This window comes from Schistocerca piceifrons, chromosome 7 (genome assembly GCF_021461385.2).
Source record: "Schistocerca piceifrons isolate TAMUIC-IGC-003096 chromosome 7, iqSchPice1.1, whole genome shotgun sequence".
NCBI lineage: Eukaryota > Metazoa > Arthropoda > Insecta > Orthoptera > Acrididae > Schistocerca > Schistocerca piceifrons.
Window position 1 is genome coordinate 379,232,647 of NC_060144.1, and position 19,538 is coordinate 379,252,184.

Here is a 19,538-nt window from a genome sequence, read left to right on the forward strand (position 1 = left end):
GGGAACACATAGAAAATTTTGTGGCGAAAGTTAACCAAAGACTGCGGTTTATTGGCAGGACGCTTAGATATTGTAGCACATCTATTAAAGAGACTGCCTACAATACGCTTGTCCGCCCTCTCTTGGAATATAGCTGCAAGGTGTGGCGTCCTTACCTGGTAGGACTGACGGAGTACGTCAAAGAAGTTGAAAGAATGGCAGCACGTTTTGTTGTATCGCGAAATGATCCAAAATTTGGGATGGACATCATTAGAACAAAATCGTTTTTCGTTGCGGCGGAAGCTTCTCACGAAATTAGAATACCTAACTTTCTCCTCCGAATACGAAAATATTTTGTTCACGCCCACCTACGTAGATAGAAACGATCACCATGATAAAATAAGGGAAATCTGAGCTTGCACGGAAAGATATAGATGTTTGATCTTTCCGCGTGCTATACGAGATTGGAATAATAGAGAACTGTGAAATTTGTTCAATGAACTCTCTGCTAGGCACTTAAATGTGATTTGAAGGGTATCCATGTAGATGTAGATGTACAAAGTAGGGTATACAGGAGGAACCAGAACTCTGCCGACGAACTTTCTAAAATTGTTCAGGGATACCCTCAGGCGAAACATGTACACTTTTATTACAGTGGGTGAAGTCTGTTGTGTCACTGTACAGTACAACACGTAACAAGTTCAGATATTTTCCCTTACAGATGATGTTCAAAATGTCGACCAACATGATCACGGAAGAGTGTACAGCGACACACCATCGGCTTTTCTTACACGCTTACGAATTCCAGCTGTTTAGCGCTCTAGTTCCGCGGCTACGATGACCAAAGGGAAGAACGTCCGTGCGAACGCCAACCGGACTCTCGTTAACAATGCTCTTCACATGCCCCCAAAAGAAGAAGTCCATTGATACCGTGTTTAGTGATCGAGTTGGCCGTGGATTAGAACCACTGCGACTAATTCGCTGCTGTCCAAGTTAAATGCTGTAAGTAGGCCACCAGAGACCGTGGATCCCTTGTACCAATACACTCAGAAAGTATCGATGAAAAACCTATGAAAGTTCTATCATGGAGTTCTGGTACACGCTGTGGAGGGTAAAATATTTCCTCAGTGCTGGTAAAACTGTGATAAATTTACCATTAAGGGTAAGAAACCATAGATACAAAACCATCGAATCAACACGCGTAAGACATGTAATAACTTCATTATCAACAAAATAAAAAATTGCTGTCTTACAATCTGGCAAATGAACACACTGGCATCCACTTTTTCTGCAGAATATAGTACCTTTGTCAAGTCGTTAATCGAATGATTGCTCAAAGCAATGTGTGCTGTTTATCATTATGGCTTCACGAGTGTCGTGGAAACGTACCTCTCACGTCCAGTGAAACCCTTACTAAGAACCCGTGTTAAACGATGAACTATTTCATCCTTAATTGACATAGTAAAAAAAAAAGAAAAAAAAATAAACTGCCTGACAAAAAAGTGAAACACTCAGAGGCGGAGGAGGAGAGGGAAGAGCTAACGAAAAGAAACTTCACGAATTGAGACGGTATATCTTGTTACTAAACTGATCAAAAAATCTACTGAAAGTTATAAAAAAAGACAGCATGAGCCCATTTATAAGTATGGCCTTGCACCCGTGTCTACTCTGGATGCATATACAAAACCGATATACCCTCTCTTGAAAACTGTACGAATGAGATCTTCCATAGATCGCTGCCATACGCACCGAAGTTGGTTATCAAGGATTGTGTAGGACCGCGATACATCGCTGTATACACTGCGTCGCTTTTAGCTGTCCAATGCTTCGCGATCACGACACCACTCAAAATGCAGCCCTTTGTTATGGTACTAACAGTATCCTACGCTTGGGACAATAATCCCCTATCCCGGTATGCTAGGTTCCGCCAAGCAGGGGAGGCTGACGCAAAATGTTGCAGGGAGTCCTTCACAAGTTCTCGATGGCTGGTGGACATCTCAATGCTTGGTGAATAACACTTTGATCATCCGTTTTGTTGGCCAGATGTCGTCGGCTGGAACCCTGACGCAGAGTATACCTGCCCTCACGGCCCCATGCAGTGCAATATTGGCACACCGTCACATCCCAATGCCTCACTAGGAAACTAAATTCAAATGCAGTCTCATTTTGTTAATGCCTCACATGAGTATGCATCACCTCAATGCCTTTCACATTAATCACTCAACGTCTAACACTGTTTACGCCCATTATACACTACTGGCCATTAAAACTGCTACACCCCGAAGATGACGTGCTACAGACACGAAATTTAACCGACAGTGAGAAGGTAGTCTGATGTGCAAATTACATACTTTTCAGGGCATTTACACGAAGTTGGCGCCGGTGGCGACACCTACAACATACTGAAATGAGGAAAGTTTCCAACCGATTTCTCATGCACAAACAGTAGTTGACCGGCGTTGCCTGGTGAAACGTTGTTGTGATGCCTTGTGCAAGGAGGAGAAATGCGTACCATCACGTTTCCGACTTTGATAAAGGTCGGATTGTAGCCTATCGCGATTGCGGTTTATCATATCACGACATTGCTGCTCGCGTTGGTCGATATCTAATGACTGTTAGCAGGATGTGAAATCGGTGGGTTCAGGAGGATAGTACGGAGCGCCGTGCTGGATCACAACGGCCTCGTATCACTAGCAGTCGAGATGACAGGCATCTTATCCGCATGGCTGTAACGGATCGAGCACCCACGTCTCGATCCCTGAGTCAACAGATGGGGATGTTTGCAAGACAACAACCATCTGCACGAACAGCTCGACAACGTCTGCATCAGCATGGACTATCAGCTCGGAGAACAAGGCTGCGGTTACCCTTGACGCTGCATTACAGACAGGAGCGCTTGCGATGGTGTACTCAACGATGAACCTGGGTGCACGAGTGGCAAAACGTCAGCATGGACTTGTAACGCCGGAAATGCATATACTCCTATTTCCATCTATTGTACTATTATTTTTTTTCCTTGTTTTGTTACCTCAAGATATGACGTTTCTGTCTCTTTATATATTGTAATTGTTTTACTGTTTGTATATATATATTTATGCACTCATGTCGATGTATAATTGGTTTGTTTCGTAAATATTATTTGTATTTTTACGCTGGGTCTTGCCTAGGGAAAACTGCTATCGAACGATTACGTCGATAGGTCGTGTGACGAATCAAAGTGTGTAGGATCTTTGGTAGTGTTAACTCTGCCGCGTGGAGCGCGGACAGAACGGTCGGAGTCTGGCGGGAGTAGCGAGTGGAGCAGGTGTGTTGTGTGACGCTCCCGCGAGTTGCCGCGCTTTCGGGGTTTGGCAGCATGTAATTGCGCTCGACTCGCGATGATAGTTTCTGACATGGTGTCGCGGACGGGAAGCATTAGCTGGCGCACATCAAGAGCCCGTTTCGCCTGGTGACCGTGTCGAGAAGAAGGCGCGCCAACATCCAGCTTCTGCAACAGCGACGGCCGACAATGAGTGACTGTCGCCACCTCCTCGATCGACGGCTTCGAACCTTCAATAAACCAACAAGGAAGACTGGAAGCACGTAAAGTTTTAGAACTGTATGGCAGACCTCAGCTTTTAATCTTGTTCCATTTGCCTCGCAAAATTACAGCATCTTAGCATGAACCTTTGTTGCTCATTGTCCCAATTGCATTGCCAAGCAGGGTCCCTTCCTTTTCCGAAATGAGCCCGAGGGTCGTTGAAATTCAAACGCCAGCATCATTCGATTTCACTGCTTTAATTTCAAAGTTCAGCTGGCTACAATATTTAAATTGCACAAGCACAAATTAAGAGTGCGAGTTTTGTTACCGTATTTTAGTTACCTGTGACTGCAGCTCAGCTTGGTACGTACTAAATTTTACTATTGTTAATTGTTCAGAATCATTTAATTCAAGTTCAAAGTTAAATCTCTTCCTTCTAAATTGCGTAGATTCAAGTATCTTTTGAAATGATTGTTGAGGTAGTCCAAGACTAACCGTATTTTACTGAATTTCGATGTGCTTCAGAAAGAAAGCTCACTATTAACTTCAGTCACTAAATTAACTTTCGATTTTCCGGTTTTAGTAATTCTTTTGCTAAATTAAGTCAGAGTGTAGCGAAATTTATTACTTCTGACAAACTTTCAGTTTTCACTCTACACGTGTCAACCTTCAGTTGCCACGCTTCTAGTGCTAATTATATGTGTAATAACCTTTCTTTTTCAGTTACTATAGTAATTGTCCTTAGGACTGGCGACCGTAATTTCCCCCAAATCTCAAATACCTAATTACCGCTAGTTAATTGTTAACGTAACGGCTGCACATTTACCTTCTTTATTAACTTTACCCCTTTTCAAAATTAATTTCCACCAGTTTCATTAGCACATTTCCTTTCATTTAGATGTAACCCTTTCCTCCCTCTTTACCGACAGGTTAACTTCGGTGACGATTGCTTTTCCAAAACTCCCATTAGGTACACGCGGTTTCATTTTTCACTGTCATAAAGGCCGGTAAGTGAGGGGGAGGTTACACGTGGCGACCTGGTGACAGGACAATATTCAGATTTGAGGTTGTTCTGGACACGAATTTTCTTTGGTGCAAATGTCGTAACAAAGTACTGGTTACGTACAGGCCGTTACGTCAGCGAGAATAAGTAGTGGGAGTAATCCTAATTACATTTGAGATTTGTCATTTATATTGAAAATTATTAAAATGAGTGAAGGCAACAATTACCAAAATTTGGTAGACTTGGATACGGAACAATCGGTCGAACAGTGGGAAACGCGCACGGCGGTTCCCATTGTTCAGGGGCAGGCGGCTAGCATGAAAGACGCGACCGCCGAAACGCAACAAAGAGCAGAAATGGAATTCCAAACTTTAGAAAATGTTTCGGAATCGGAAGCGAAAATCAAATCTGTACCCCTTGATGATGAATACGGGGGAACATGTATAGAGGAACCAGCTACGGAAGTAAAACCGGTAGTCTCCGGGAATTTAACTGATTTATTGAATGTTTTGATTAATGAAATCAAGAGTCAATCGGCAGAAATTATAGCTCTGTCTGCCAAGCAAGAAGCTCAGTCTGAAAAGATTGAACGAAAGCTAGATAATCAGAACAAAGCTATTAATGTTGTTAACAACAATGTTGGAGTTGTTAATACAAAAGTTGATAAAATCAAAGAAGATATTGTTGTAATTAATACCGAAATCGGTAATCTTAAACAGGAAATGATAGGCGTTCAGGCGGAAATTGCGAGCATAAATACTCGTTTTGATTCCGAAATTAGCAGAATCGAGAAAAGTGTAGGAGAAGCAGTTGCTCCGATCATCGAGAATAAGGTGACGGAACAAATTCAATTAGTGAAAAAAGAGGATCAACAGAAGGTGGAAACTTTAAAGGCTTTAGTGTCCGAAGTAGACACTAAAGTGACGAAGCAGGCTAATACCTGCGAAGAGAAAAAGAGGGAAGTGGAAACGCTTGCGACAACCACTTGCCAAGTAATTACGAGAGTGTCGGAATTAGAAAAGAAACTTGACGAAAAACAGAGCTATGTGCCAATCTGTGCACATAGTTCGGAATTGTTGACGAAAGAGGAGCGGTTCGACCCCTTGAAAAAAGGCGGTATTCACGCGACGGATTTCATTAAGAAATGTGAAAGAGTTTTACCCAGATCATGGACTAATGAGAGAAAAATTAATGCGGTTATTGATGTGCTGGCTGGTGATGCCAAGCGTTGGGGCTTAAACCTCAACATTACGAACCTGACTTTTGACGAGTTTAAAAATTTGTTTCTGGCTGAATACTGGTCGGAGCAAAAACAGCAAAGTGTCTGGCGCGAATTTGTCGTATCGAGGCCTTTCGATGCGAATTCGCGCGGTTCGATGAGGGAGTTTTGTGAGGGCTGGATCCGCAAGTTGGAATATTTGCGTGATCGCCGCACGGAATCCGAAATAGTCTGGGAACTCTACAAGAAGCTTCCAGATGATACAAAACGCTACGTAGGAAGCAATTACAGGACAATCAGTGATTTCCTGGAAAGAGTTGAGGACGAGGACAATTGGCGCAATAATCGCGACAGTGGTAGAGGCCGTGGTAACAACAACGGGTACCACCCCAACCATAACAACGATAACCATGGGAATAATGCATACCGCAGCAATGACAATAATGGTTCGGACCGTAATAACAATCGGTACAATGCAAATAATAACCGGAATGACGGAAACCAGTATCATACTAGCGTGATACGGGCTGCGCAGAATAGTAATAACGCCAGAGGGTGTGACCAGCCGCCTCAGCAGTATCCGGGGAGCGTATCTGCTGGGACGAGACAGGGAAACCATTAGCCGCGCCGGTGAGGGGCCGACCGGGCGTGGAGAAATTTTGGCGGCCCAATAACAGGAGAAGACCCAGGTGTCGTCGTTATGAAAATTCCGTATGGAATAATCAACGGCGGGAGAGTGTGCCAGTGTTAGGAGAAAGGAGTGCGCCCTCAAGTAGTAAATCAGCTGTATACACGGCAGCAGAAAATACATTCACTGTCAGTGAGAACAATTTAAGTTGTGTTCCGGAAATCGATTATAAAGTGGCAGCTGTAATACCCACAGCGGAACTGGAGATTGAGTTTAAGAATGATTCGCAATTGTTGAGAGAAGATCAGATGTCGGATAAAACGTCCGTCATCGAGCGAGGGGATGCAGAGAGGGATGAGGTCTGGTTAAGGCAGTTCGGTCGCTTATACGACGAACTAAGAGATTATAGGGGCCTGTACGGGAGGAGTGTTTATAGGGAGCGCGGGCAGGATTTGCCGCGTCTCGTCCCACAGGAAGATAGTATTTGTGAAGTGATGAAAAGTTCTGGCCCTAACCGGCAGACTTTACTAGAAATAGTTGATGTTAATGGGGAGCACGAGCAAGATGCGTCGTGTGTCGTCCCGCAGGAGTTGAATGTTGAAGTAGTAACGGAAAGTTCTGGCCCTAACCGGCAGACTTTACCGAAAGTTGTAATGGTAGAAGTAGCCGACCCATCCGACGCGAACATCCAGTTTAAACATTGCGAGAGTATTAAGGAGAAAGATTGCGAAAATTTTAGTGATAGCTGGACACGATTGGTAGAAAAGCACATAGATTACAGCGTGTATGAGGTTAGAGCTGACATTATACAGTCAGACGATAGCAGTGTGGGTTGCGCAGATCCAGAGGAAGTAATTTCAGATACTACTGGGCACATTTCTCCAGGTAGATTGGCAGATGAGATCAATCTGGCTAAAGAGGAATCAACGAAGGTGACAACTAGTGAATTGATAGCAAAGCAACACTCACTAGTTGACGAGTTACAGGAAAAGGTTTTGGGATTGGAGGCGAAGCTAGAGACTAAGCCTCAGGACAAACGTGTTGAAATTAAAACTGTATGTGAACAGAGGCTGAAAAAGCCGCCAGATAAGCCGGGTTTGGGATCAAAGCCGGATGGTTTTTTCTGGAATGACCTGGATATAGACGAGGATTTACTGTGGGAAAATAAAGAAACAGTCGAGGACAAGTGTAGACGGGTAGTAGTGTCTGTTAATACGCACGACCTACAACTAAACGTGTTGATTGACACCGGTGCAGAATTGAGTGCTGTATCTGGGAAAATATTTGAGTTACTGAAGGACAGACCTGGCATCGTAGTTATGCCAGTAACAGGAGTGAAAATTATCGGTGCTACTGGGAAGGCCAGTAAACCGGTCACAAAACAGATTTTTGTCAACTTCGAGATGTGTGGGGCACGATTTGAACAAGAGTTTGTCGTCGTGCCAGACTTAACTGCGGAAGTAATTATCGGGTTAGATTGGCTATTAAAGTACCGTGCAGTGATTAATTGCGAAAGCAAAACTTTGACATGTACGTCCCAAGATAAAACAATAGTAGTTAGTTTTGACGAGGCAGGAGACGGTGTGCATAGGCAATACCAGCCTATACACATTGTTAACTGGCCGGATGGTATTGATGTAGGTATGAATTTGAACTGCCGTAAAGTGAGGAATCTCGGCATTGACAGAAGTGAAAGTTTAGTGGAAGAGATAATCAAATTCCCTCCACGGATTAACATTAGTATTGGTGTGAAAAAAGATCGTTTGCGAGAAGTAATGAAGTTAAAAGCCGATGCTCGCATACGTCGTCATGACGCTAAAGCGCGTTTTGCTAAGTTTGCGATCGGAGACTTAGTACTTGTAAAAGCTCATGAGAAATCGAGCGAGATAGACCATGAAAACTCTAAATTTAAGTTTTTTTATAATGGACCATATAAAGTCATTGGTATGCCTCACACAAATGCTTACGGAATATTGTAGACTTGAAATTGTACCAACCAAGGATTGATTAGTACCACAGATAGGGTAATTTGCACAGTATGTAGATATAGAGTGTAAGATTTAAGGATGTGCCATGTGGCGATGCTTTTGACTGACCAAGGTCATTAAAGAAGTTGTAATTAATAAGTAATTAATTTTGATTAATCAATTTAATTTTAATCAATTTAATCATGATCTAATCAACTGAAAAATCCAAGCTGCTAGTTTAAGTTTTCAGCTGAGTCACAGTAGATTAAGGAATGTAAATATGAATTTGTAACTAGCTGTAAGATTTCATGAATATGTGATTTACTAGTCATTGCCGATGTACTTAGACGCTGTTTTAAGTTTCAGGCTAGTACATGCGTGTGATGATGGACAGTGTTGAGTTATCCACTGTGATAGTGTTTATGGACTCCTTGAGATTACTCGGGAGTGAGTTTTTCCGAAAGAATTCATTGGAACGGACGTTCTGGAAACGCCGTCACAAGGGCGAGTGACATCAAGCGTGCCGCACACGCGGGCGCAACAATACTGGCGAGGCGAGCCGCTGTCGGCTCTTGTGCCGCTGTTGGCTCTTGGGCCCCTGTCGGCATTCTTTGTACTTGCGAGTACGGAAGGCGGAATTGTTTTTCTTCCTGGACAGCTGAAAGAATTCTACTGTCAATATTTATGTTTTTTTCGATCTGATGTGTATTATTTTCTTGTTTAGCGTTAAGTAGATTCTCGTGACGAGAATATTAATTATGAAAGGGTTATGTAAAAATGTGTATTCTAAGTAATTAATTATTAATTTGCGTATTTTGATCTACCTGTTTTTATGACCATGTACTCTGATTAATTTTGTAAATAGTATTCCATTTCTTGATACTGTTGGGAATTTTGACAATTTTAGAATAGCTAAACCATTTTCTATGTTTTCTATGAATGTTAATATGTTGTCAACCTGTTTTGTTTTGTGCAAGATGACAGAGTGGAATAAGATTAGGAGTGTCCCCACTCAATTATTATGGTCTAAAAATTGATTTATGATTAATTAGACGAATGCTAAATTTTGTTGATGTTATGAGCATATGCATTTCCGCTGTTTCTTTTTTGGGACATTTTCTGAGTCTGTTTACGTTACACGAACATCCTCAGACAATGTGGGGCACGTGTAACGCCGGAAATGCATATACTCCTATTTCCATCTATTGTACTATTATTTTTTTTCCTTGTTTTGTTACCTCAAGATATGACGTTTCTGTCTCTTTATATATTGTAATTGTTTTACTGTTTGTATATATATATTTATGCACTCATGTCGATGTATAATTGGTTTGTTTCGTAAATATTATTTGTATTTTTACGCTGGGTCTTGCCTAGGGAAAACTGCTATCGAACGATTACGTCGATAGGTCGTGTGACGAATCAAAGTGTGTAGGATCTTTGGTAGTGTTAACTCTGCCGCGTGGAGCGCGGACAGAACGGTCGGAGTCTGGCGGAAGTAGCGAGTGGAGCAGTTGTGTTGTGTGACGCTCCCGCGAGTTGCCGCGCTTTCGGGGTTTGGCAGCATGTAATTGCGCTCGACTCGCGATGATAGTTTCTGACATGGTGTCGCGGACGGGAAGCATTAGCTGGCGCACATCAAGAGCCCGTTTCGCCTGGTGACCGTGTCGAGAAGAAGGCGCGCCAACATCCAGCTTCTGCAACAGCGACGGCCGACAATGAGTGACTGTCGCCACCTCCTCGATCGACGGCTTCGAACCTTCAATAAACCAACAAGGAAGACTGTAAGCACGTAAAGTTTTAGAACTGTATGGCAGACCTCAGCTTTTAATCTTCTTCCATTTGCCTCGCAAAATTACAGCAACTTAGCATGAACCTTTGTTGCTCATTGTCCCAATTGCATTGCCAAGCAGGGTCCCTTCCTTTTCCGAAATGAGCCCGAGGTTCGTTGAAATTCAAACGCCAGCATCATTCGATTTCACAGCTTTAATTTCAAAGTTCAGCTGGCTACAATATTTAAATTGCACAAGCACAAATTAAGAGTGCGAGTTTTGTTACCGTATTTTAGTTACCTGTGACTGCAGCTCAGCTTGGTACGTACTAAATTTTACTATTGTTAATTGTTCAGAATCATTTAATTCAAGTTCAAAGTTAAATCTCTTCTTTCTAAATTGCGTAGATTCAAGTAGCTTTTGAAATGATTGTTGAGGTAGTCCAAGACTAACCGTATTTTACTGAATTTCGATGTGCTTCAGAAAGAAAGCTCACTATTAACTTCAGTCACTAAATTAACTTTCGATTTTCCGGTTTTAGTAATTCTTTTGCTAAATTAAGTCAGAGTGTAGCGAAATTTATTACTTCTGACAAACTTTCAGTTTTCACTCTACACGTGTCAACCTTCAGTTGCCACGCTTCTAGTGCTAATTATATGTGTAATAACCTTTCTTTTTCAGTTACTATAGTAATTGTCCTTAGGACTGGCGACCGTAATTTCCCCCAAATCTCAAATACCTAATTACCGCTAGTTAATTGTTAACGTAACGGCTGCACATTTACCTTCTTTATTAACTTTACCCCTTTTCAAAATTAATTTCCACCAGTTTCATTAGCACATTTCCTTTCATTTAGATGTAACCCTTTCCTCCCTCTTTACCGACAGGTTAACTTCGGTGACGATTGCTTTTCCAAAACTCCCATTAGGTACACGCGGTTTCATTTTTCACTGTCATAAAGGCCGGTAAGTGAGGGGGAGGTTACAGACTATCTGCTCGGAGAACAAGGCTGCGGTTACCCATGACGCTGCATTACAGTCAGGAGCGCTTGCGATGGTGTACTCAACGATTAACCAGGGAGCACGAGTGGCAAAACGTCATTTTTTCGGATGAATCCAGGTTCTGTTTACAGCATTATGATGGTCTCATCCGTGTTTGGCGACTTTCCGTTGAATGCCCATTGGAAGGGTGTATTCGTCATCGCCATACTGGCGTTTTACCCAGCGTCATAGTATGGGGTGCCATTGATTACACGTGTCGGTCACCTGTTGTTCGCATTAACGGCACATAGAACAGTGCACGTTATATTTCAGATGTGTGTGGCTCTACCCTTCATTCGATCTCTGTAAAACCCTAAATTTCAGCAGGATAATGCACGACAGCAGGTCCTGTACGGGCTCTTCTGGATACAGGAAATGTTGGACTGCAGCCAGCACATTCTCCAGATCTCTCACCAATTGAAAATGTCTGGTGAATGGTGGCCAAGCCACTGGCTCGTCACAATACACCAGTCACTACTCTGCATGGGCAGCTGTACCTGTACACGCCATCCAAGCTCTGTTTGACTCAATGCCCAGGCAGGTCGAGGCCGTTATTACGGCCAGAGGTGGTTGTTGTGGGTACTGATTTCTCAGGATCCATGCACCCAAATTAAATGAAAATGTAATCACTTGTCAGTTCTAGTCTAATATATTGGTCCAATGAGTAACCGTTTATGATCTGCATTTGTTCTTGGTGTAGCAATTTTAATGGCCAGTAGTGTATGACACACAGTGTCCGATAACGACACTTAACAACGTCACCACAAATCCACTATAGTGGCCGTTTTACTCGTACCTGCCACAGAGAAGAACAACTCAATATTTAAATACCTGTCAATGATGTGTATATGTCTGAAGTGACTAATCATCAGACTAGTCGTCTGATTGCCTCATTTCATTTGTTAGGTAGCGTATATATTGCCCATCAAACTTCATCTGAATAGCTAGACATTTCCAAATTGAGTATGAGTCAGGTAAGCATATTGCGCGGTCCAATCACATGAATATGAACACAGACTATGTTCGATGTCACCCTGCAATAACCAGACACAGAAGGTGGATTACAACACTACCAGTCGGGGGTATATGAAACTTGACGGGAGGGACGTGGAGAACAGTGCAGACGGTGTAGTAATGCATAATCACTGCGATTTCTCTGATAAGTGGCATTCTGGCTACGGGTGGAAGCATTCCAGAAATAGTGAAGTTTGTACACATTTCATATGCCTCACTGTCTTAAGTACGTAGTGCACGTCAAAACGGCGCTCTCCAAAACTCGCACCGAAGCAACTGCACCCCACGCCACAGATGACAAGAGTGAACAGTGGCTGCTTAGTTGTGTACGGACCAATAGACGTGCCACTGTTACAACTTCCCCCTCCCCCCTTTCCAGTACCCAGATGAACCAAAGGTTTACCAGCAGTGTTTCGTCAACGACCGTCAGCGATTATTGCTACTAGTGCGCCTCCGTAGCAGGTGTCTGATTCATGCCCCCATGCTGATTGGCGTTCTTCGGCGACGAAGGTACGAGTTTGCAAGCCAGTACCGTAACTGGACGTCCTGTGAGTGGCCGCAGGAGGACTTTCCGGATGAATTACATTTTATGCTCCAAGGGACGAATGATCATTCCCGTGTACGATTTGAATTTTCTGAAAGCAAACACTCTGTAATAGTCGTCAGGAGGATCGAACTGGAAGAGGAGCGTTGTGGTATGGGTAATGTTTTCTTCACATTCCCTGAGTGATCTCGTCATTCTGGAAGGCACAATGGATCAACACAGGTATGCATTCGGTCTTGGGGACCATGTCCATCCCTAGAATGCATTTGTGTTTCCTGGGCACGATGGCATCTACCGGCAGGGCAATGCAACGTGTCACACAGCTCGCAGTGTACATAGGTGGTTCGAAGAGCACCAGAATCGGTTTACGATACTCCCCAGGCCACCAAACTCCCCAGATCTAAACCCAAGTAGGCATCTGTGGGACCATCTCACCGGGGCTGTAGGTGCCATTGACCCCCTATGAAGAAACCAAGCGCTGCTGGTCACGGCACGAGAGTCGGCATGGCTGCAGATTCCTGTCTGTACATTCCGGAAGCTCATAATTCTCACGAGCCTCGCTGAGGTTCACGCTTCAAATGTGTGTTTTGACAGGTGGTCGCATTAATGTGATTGGACAATATGTATCTTAAGAAATATATTTTCAGAAACCTTAGAGATAAATTTAGATATCTAAATGGCCAAAAGAATGGCTTCTTCTTAATGAATATATTAGGTTGGCTTTTAATGTAGTAGTGTTTAACTTTAGTGCATGTAAACTTAACAGTTATTCGAACAACTTAATGAGAAAGTTTGACTCTAAGTCTAAGAACCAATAATAGTATAATAAACCCAAAGTACCAAATATTCAAGTTACTCGAGAAAAAAGTATGAGCTAACAAAGAATTCATTCAAATGTGTAATGAAAAACTGAATCTGTTTGCAAAACGTGCTGACAGTTTTAGAATCGAAGATTGTGTTGTATCTAAAACAAGAGGACTACGATCAGGCGGTTTTCGCATTAGGTACTGCAACTGGTACTTTTAATGTGGAAACTATCGCATATCTATTTTTAGTTCTCAGAGTAAAATAGAGCTGTTACGTTGGCCACTGAAAAGAAAGAGAGGGAAACAAATGTTATTCAGGAAACTAATTGCACTGAACTGTAGGAAGTGCAGGGAAAATTCAACTGATCTGGACATGTAGCCAGGAGATTAGTAGGTAAATAGATCGAGGAAGTATATTCAGTGACTACAAGAAGCAAGAAAATGAAAAGACGACCGAATGTAAGGTGTATTCATAGATACTAAAAGAGTGAAAACGATGTAGCGCTATTCCTAAGAAATATGGAAGTAGCACACTCACCATGTCTACACATGATTTACATGTATAAAACGCTACACTGAAGTGCGCAACATAATAAATGATTCACTGATATGTCTTAGAACATTAGCTTCTGCTCGGGCTTTACTGAGGAAATGATGGGTGAGATTATTATGCTCGACAGAGGAATAATTCTACATGACTATTATCATGAACGTAATACGGAAACGAAGATATATTCTGACGAAAGTAATTAAAAAAATAAATATCATGAAACAGTTGGACATGATATGCGTCTACAACTGCATGGCCGATATAGAAGACATCCAACGGCTGTGACTATACAAACATGTAAGTTAACCGTTAGAGTGTAACTCATAAAATGCGTCACTATCCACCCCGATAGCATTAATCCATTTCCTTGAAATGCAATCTCTGATGGATTTCTGAAAATAAAAGGCTTTTAGTCTCATCTTCAGTGTCCTATTCTCGCTCATATCCAAGTAGCTTATAGAAAAAACAAAATATTTCAGGAGTTACTCAACGTATAGTCCCCGCAGTGTTGTCCGGAGAGTCGACACCTTAGTCAGCGAGTCGAAAGACGGCAGGGAACGCGATGTGCGCTGCATGAAACGATGATGAATGGATAGCGACAGACGAAGCTTCCCACTATAGGATAATGTGTATTAGTGCAGCTTTAAATCTTAGCTTTGTATCGTAGCATAAGATGTATCATCAAGACATATGCTTTCTAAATGAAAGGAAGTGTCGTGATGATCTCTCTCTTGGAAGAAGATTCCAGTCTCTGGAAGGGAACTGTTAAGGGGGAGGGGACACATAGGTAGAATAACCGACGAAAGGGTAATACACTACGAATCGGAGCGTGCAGTGTTGGACTGTGAGGGCTATTGAAGTGAAATACAAAGAAGATAAGGACTTATGCTCAGAAAAATTTAGGGTAATAGCAACATTAACCGCAAATGATATAACGAGTGTAGCATTTGCTATGAATACGAAGGTAGATTAGAGGGCAAGTTATGGCAAACAGTTTTTCCCATCAGATTCGACAGCAACCCATCGCCTACAGCAACTGGTATATGTGCCCAGGTCGCTAGGTGAAGGTGAAGAGACAGAGAAAGTGCATGAAGGAACTGAATGGGTCTTTCAGTATGATGGAGATGATAGTTTATTAGTCATGGGGGACTGGATTGCGGTTCAAAGGGAGTCAACGGAAGAAAGAGTAATGGGAGAATATGGGTTAATTAACAGGAATGAGATGGGAGAGGGACTAATTAATTTCTGGAATAAATCTCGACTATTAAAAACGAATGCTCTGTTCTAGTGTTACATCAGAGATTTAGTTGGAACAGTCCAAGAGACACGACAAGATTCAGCTGGATTACATTATGCTCAGACATACATTCCGCAAACAGATATTGGATTATAACGCATTCCCATATACTAGGATTCCATTTAGTAAAGACGAAGAGTAAATCTAACAGAAAGAAAATCATCAGGAAAATCAGGTGGAAGGAATTAGGAAACTGAAGTATTGAGCATTGATGAGACACGTATGCTGTTCGCCAAGATTGCAGATACTGCGAATACCAGAGTCGGCACTGCAGTTGAAGAGGAGTGGCATTCTCCGAAAAATGTATCTAAGCACTATGGGACTTAACATCTGAGGTCATCAGTCCCATAGGCTTATAACTACTTAAACCTATGGACATCACACATCACCATGCCCAAGGCAGGATTCTAACCTGCGACCATAGCAGCAGCGCGGTTCCGGACTGAAGTGCCCAGAATCGCTCAGAGACGGCGGCCGGCTCTGCGAAAAAAAAAAACAAACACAATTCTTGGACAGAAAAGTGTAGTTTCAGGGACGGTAACTGCGAAGAAACACCGAGTAACAGGAGACGTCAACTGATCGACCAAAGAACGAAGTAAGAAAACGTTCAGAGAAGGAGAGGTGTACAGAGATATACATATTTTAGGAACGAACTAAGTAAGAAGTGCACGAAAGCCAATGCGAAATGACTGCAGGGAAAGTGTGAAGAAATCGAAAAAGAAACTCTCGTTCGAAGGACTGATTCAGCATATGCAAAAGTCAAAAGAACCTTCCATGGAATTCAAATGGAGCAAATGGGACTCAACATCGTGGTCATCAGTCCCCTAGATCTTAGAATTACTTAAACCTACCTAAGGACATCACACACATCGATGTCCGATGCAGGATTCGAACTTGCGACCGTAGCGGTCTCGCGGTTCAAGACTGAAGCGCCTAGAACCCCTCGGCCACTCCGGCCGGCTCGATGGAAGGATGGTGCAACGAGAATCTGACTTCAAAATGCTGAGGACGGAGGAGATATGTGGAAAGAATGCACTAATGGTCTATATGAGGCTGAGAAACTGTCTGTGACATGTTAGAGGGACAGACTGGAATTGACATGAAAGATATAGGGGACCCAGTGTTACAGCCAGAATTTAAAAGAACTGTGGAGGACTTTAGATTAAATCATTCAGAATGGTTACATAACATTCTACCGTAATTTCTGAGATTCGTGTGGTAAATGGCAAATGACTTTTAAAGTTGATGTGTAGAATCTATGAGAAATGCGATTTACTGTGCGATTTTCAGAAGATTGTAAGACTACCTTAAAGTGATACCCATCGCACAGTCACTTAACGGCTGACGACTTTGTTACTGACGAGAATAATGTGCAGAAGAATGGACTAGAAAATTGAGGATCTGTTGGATGACGATCAGTTTGGTTTTTTCAATGATAAAGACACGATAGAGTCAGTATAGACGTTCGCCATGATAATGGATGGGAAACTAAAGCGAAACCAAGACACCTTAATAGAATTTGTCGCTCAAAAAGGCGTTAATCAGTGTAAAATGGCGGAAGTTGTTTGAAATTCTGATAAAAGTCGGAGTAAGCTATAGAGATAGACGGATAATTCACAAAATGTACTAGAACCAAACGAGAGCGATCAGTTTGGAAGACAAAGAACCAAATGTTCTGATTAAAAAAGTTGTAAGATAATCGTTACATGGAAGAAGCAACGATGGAAGTAAAAGAAAGGTTCCAGACAGAGATTGAAGTTCAGTGTTGAAGGATATCAACGATAAGATTCACTGATGATATTGCAGTTTACAGTAATGCTGCAGAGGAATTACCGAATCTGTTACATGGGATAAAAAGTCTAACGTATATAAAATAAGGATTAAGTATAAACCGAAGAAAGACGAGAGTAATGAGAATCAGCAGAAATGAAAACAGTGAAAAGCTCAAGATCAAAATTGGTAATCATTAAGTGGACAAGGTTAAGGAATTTTTCTACCTGGTAGGAAAATAACCCAGGATAAACGAAGCAAGGACGACATAAAAAGAAAATTATCATAGGCAAAGAGGACGTTCCTGGCCAAACAAAAACTACTGGTATCAGACAAAAGCCTCGGTTTTAGGAAGAGTTTTCTGAGAAAGTGTGTTTGGCACATAGCATTATATGGTAGTGAATCTTGGTAAAAGAGTTCGATAGGTAGGAGCTAGACGGAGGACTGGTGAGGCTCTTTAAAACACATTTCCTTGAGAAAAATTTTCCCACAGTTTCAGCAGCATCTTAATTATACCATTAATTTATCAGGTCCACAATGGACGTAAACAAGCAAGCATTACAGAAGCAAACTCTGTAGTAATTTCTTTCAAACGCTGAATTAACTTTAAACTCCAGAAAATTACTGCGGCTACAAGCCAAAGGCATCTTACATTGACAGAATTTACTAGTGGGCGAAGTAAAATTGCAAGACACTAAAAAAGTTAAAAAACTGTTAAAACCTTACACAGCATTAAATTAAATTAATTACATTCTGAGCCACTTTACACAGTAGTAAGGCTCCACATTGTCATATTGTCTCAGAATTTACAGCAACAACAGACTTACTTAGCGAGGTGGCGCAGTGGCTAGCACACTGGACTCACATTCGGGAGGACGGCGGTTCAATCCCGTGTCCGGCCATCCTGATTTTTCCCTAAATCGTTCCAGGCAAATGCCGGGATGGTTCCTTTGAAAGGACACGGCGGACTTCCTTCCACATCTTTCCATAATCTGATGAGACTGATGACCTCGCTGTCTGGTCTCCTGGCCCCAAAACAACCCAACCCAACAACAGTCTTAGCCATCACACAGAGAACTATTTGACGCAGCTGCTGACATCAGATGGCGAAATGGTTACACGAAGCGGTAACAAGGGATCACTAATTCTTGACATACATAACGTTCGTTAGCCATCAGTACAAGCACTGGGATTTACAAAAACAATTATTAAGCTAAATGACGGCTCCGACTAGTGTCTTACGCAACTAAGTATTTATTTAATTACAAACTTGACGCCACTCAAAATACTCAAATGACTTCATCCGTCTTTGAAAAATTTTATCCCAACCCAGACAACTAGGCTCAGCCTGATCCTGACCCCTCTTCCTTCTATTTAAAAAAAAAAAAAGCAAAAGAAAAGTCTCACGATGGCAGACAGTGCGAGTGCGATAAGATTGGTAGGTTACCCCATAAGAATCACAGTTTCCCCAGGAATTTTGTCACAGCTCACCATTAAACAAAGGAAGCTTCCGCAACAGGCTCCCAAATCAAGTCAGACCGACAGGATGTTCAGGACCCATGCGAGAAGTCACCTTCGCGCTGCTTCATCACGACAGTTAGGACTCCTCCAAAGGCCTTTAGTAGGAGTTTTCATCCTCTGAGCCCCCGGTCAGTGAACCTCTGACGGCGATGCGCTTCGAAACACCATGGTAATACAGGCGAACTCGATCCGTTGGCCACTGACGTCCGTAGCAAGTGTACACCCAACACTAGGTGCGCACCAGAGTTAGCGCTGTTTTAAAGAACGCTATATAATCTCCTTTTTTCTCCTTGTCGGTCACCAAGAAAGCATTACTGAGCGTCCTCTCGCCTCCATCATATGCTCTGGTCGCAATCAAAGAGGTGACCATTTTCGATAGATGAGCCACAGTTGACATACGCGCAAAAGATAAATGGAACTGCCGCACCACAGCTAACATGGACGGTCGAAAAACCAAACAGGAGATAGTCGAAACATCTGAGATGATGGGTTACAGAAAAATGTTGAAATTCAAGTGGACTGATAAGATAAGGAAGGATGAGGATCTCCACAGCCTCGGCGAAGAGAGGATAATATGGGAAACACTGACATGATGAAAATACAGGATGATAGTATTTCCGTGAAGGCAAAAGGAAATAACTCCCACCGTGCTAGAGAGAGATGTAGAGGGTAAAAACTATAGAAGTAACAGAGACTGCAATATATCCAGCAAATAATTAAGGACGTTTAGTGCAAAAGCTACGCAGAAATGAAGAGGTTGGCACAGTACAAGAATTCGTGGCGGACCACCTCAAACCAGTCATAAGACTGATGACTGAAAAAAATCGCACATCTACTTTTAATGAGGCTAGTGTACATAAATCCTATTTAGTAGAACAATTTTAAAAATGGATATATTTCGAAATCTG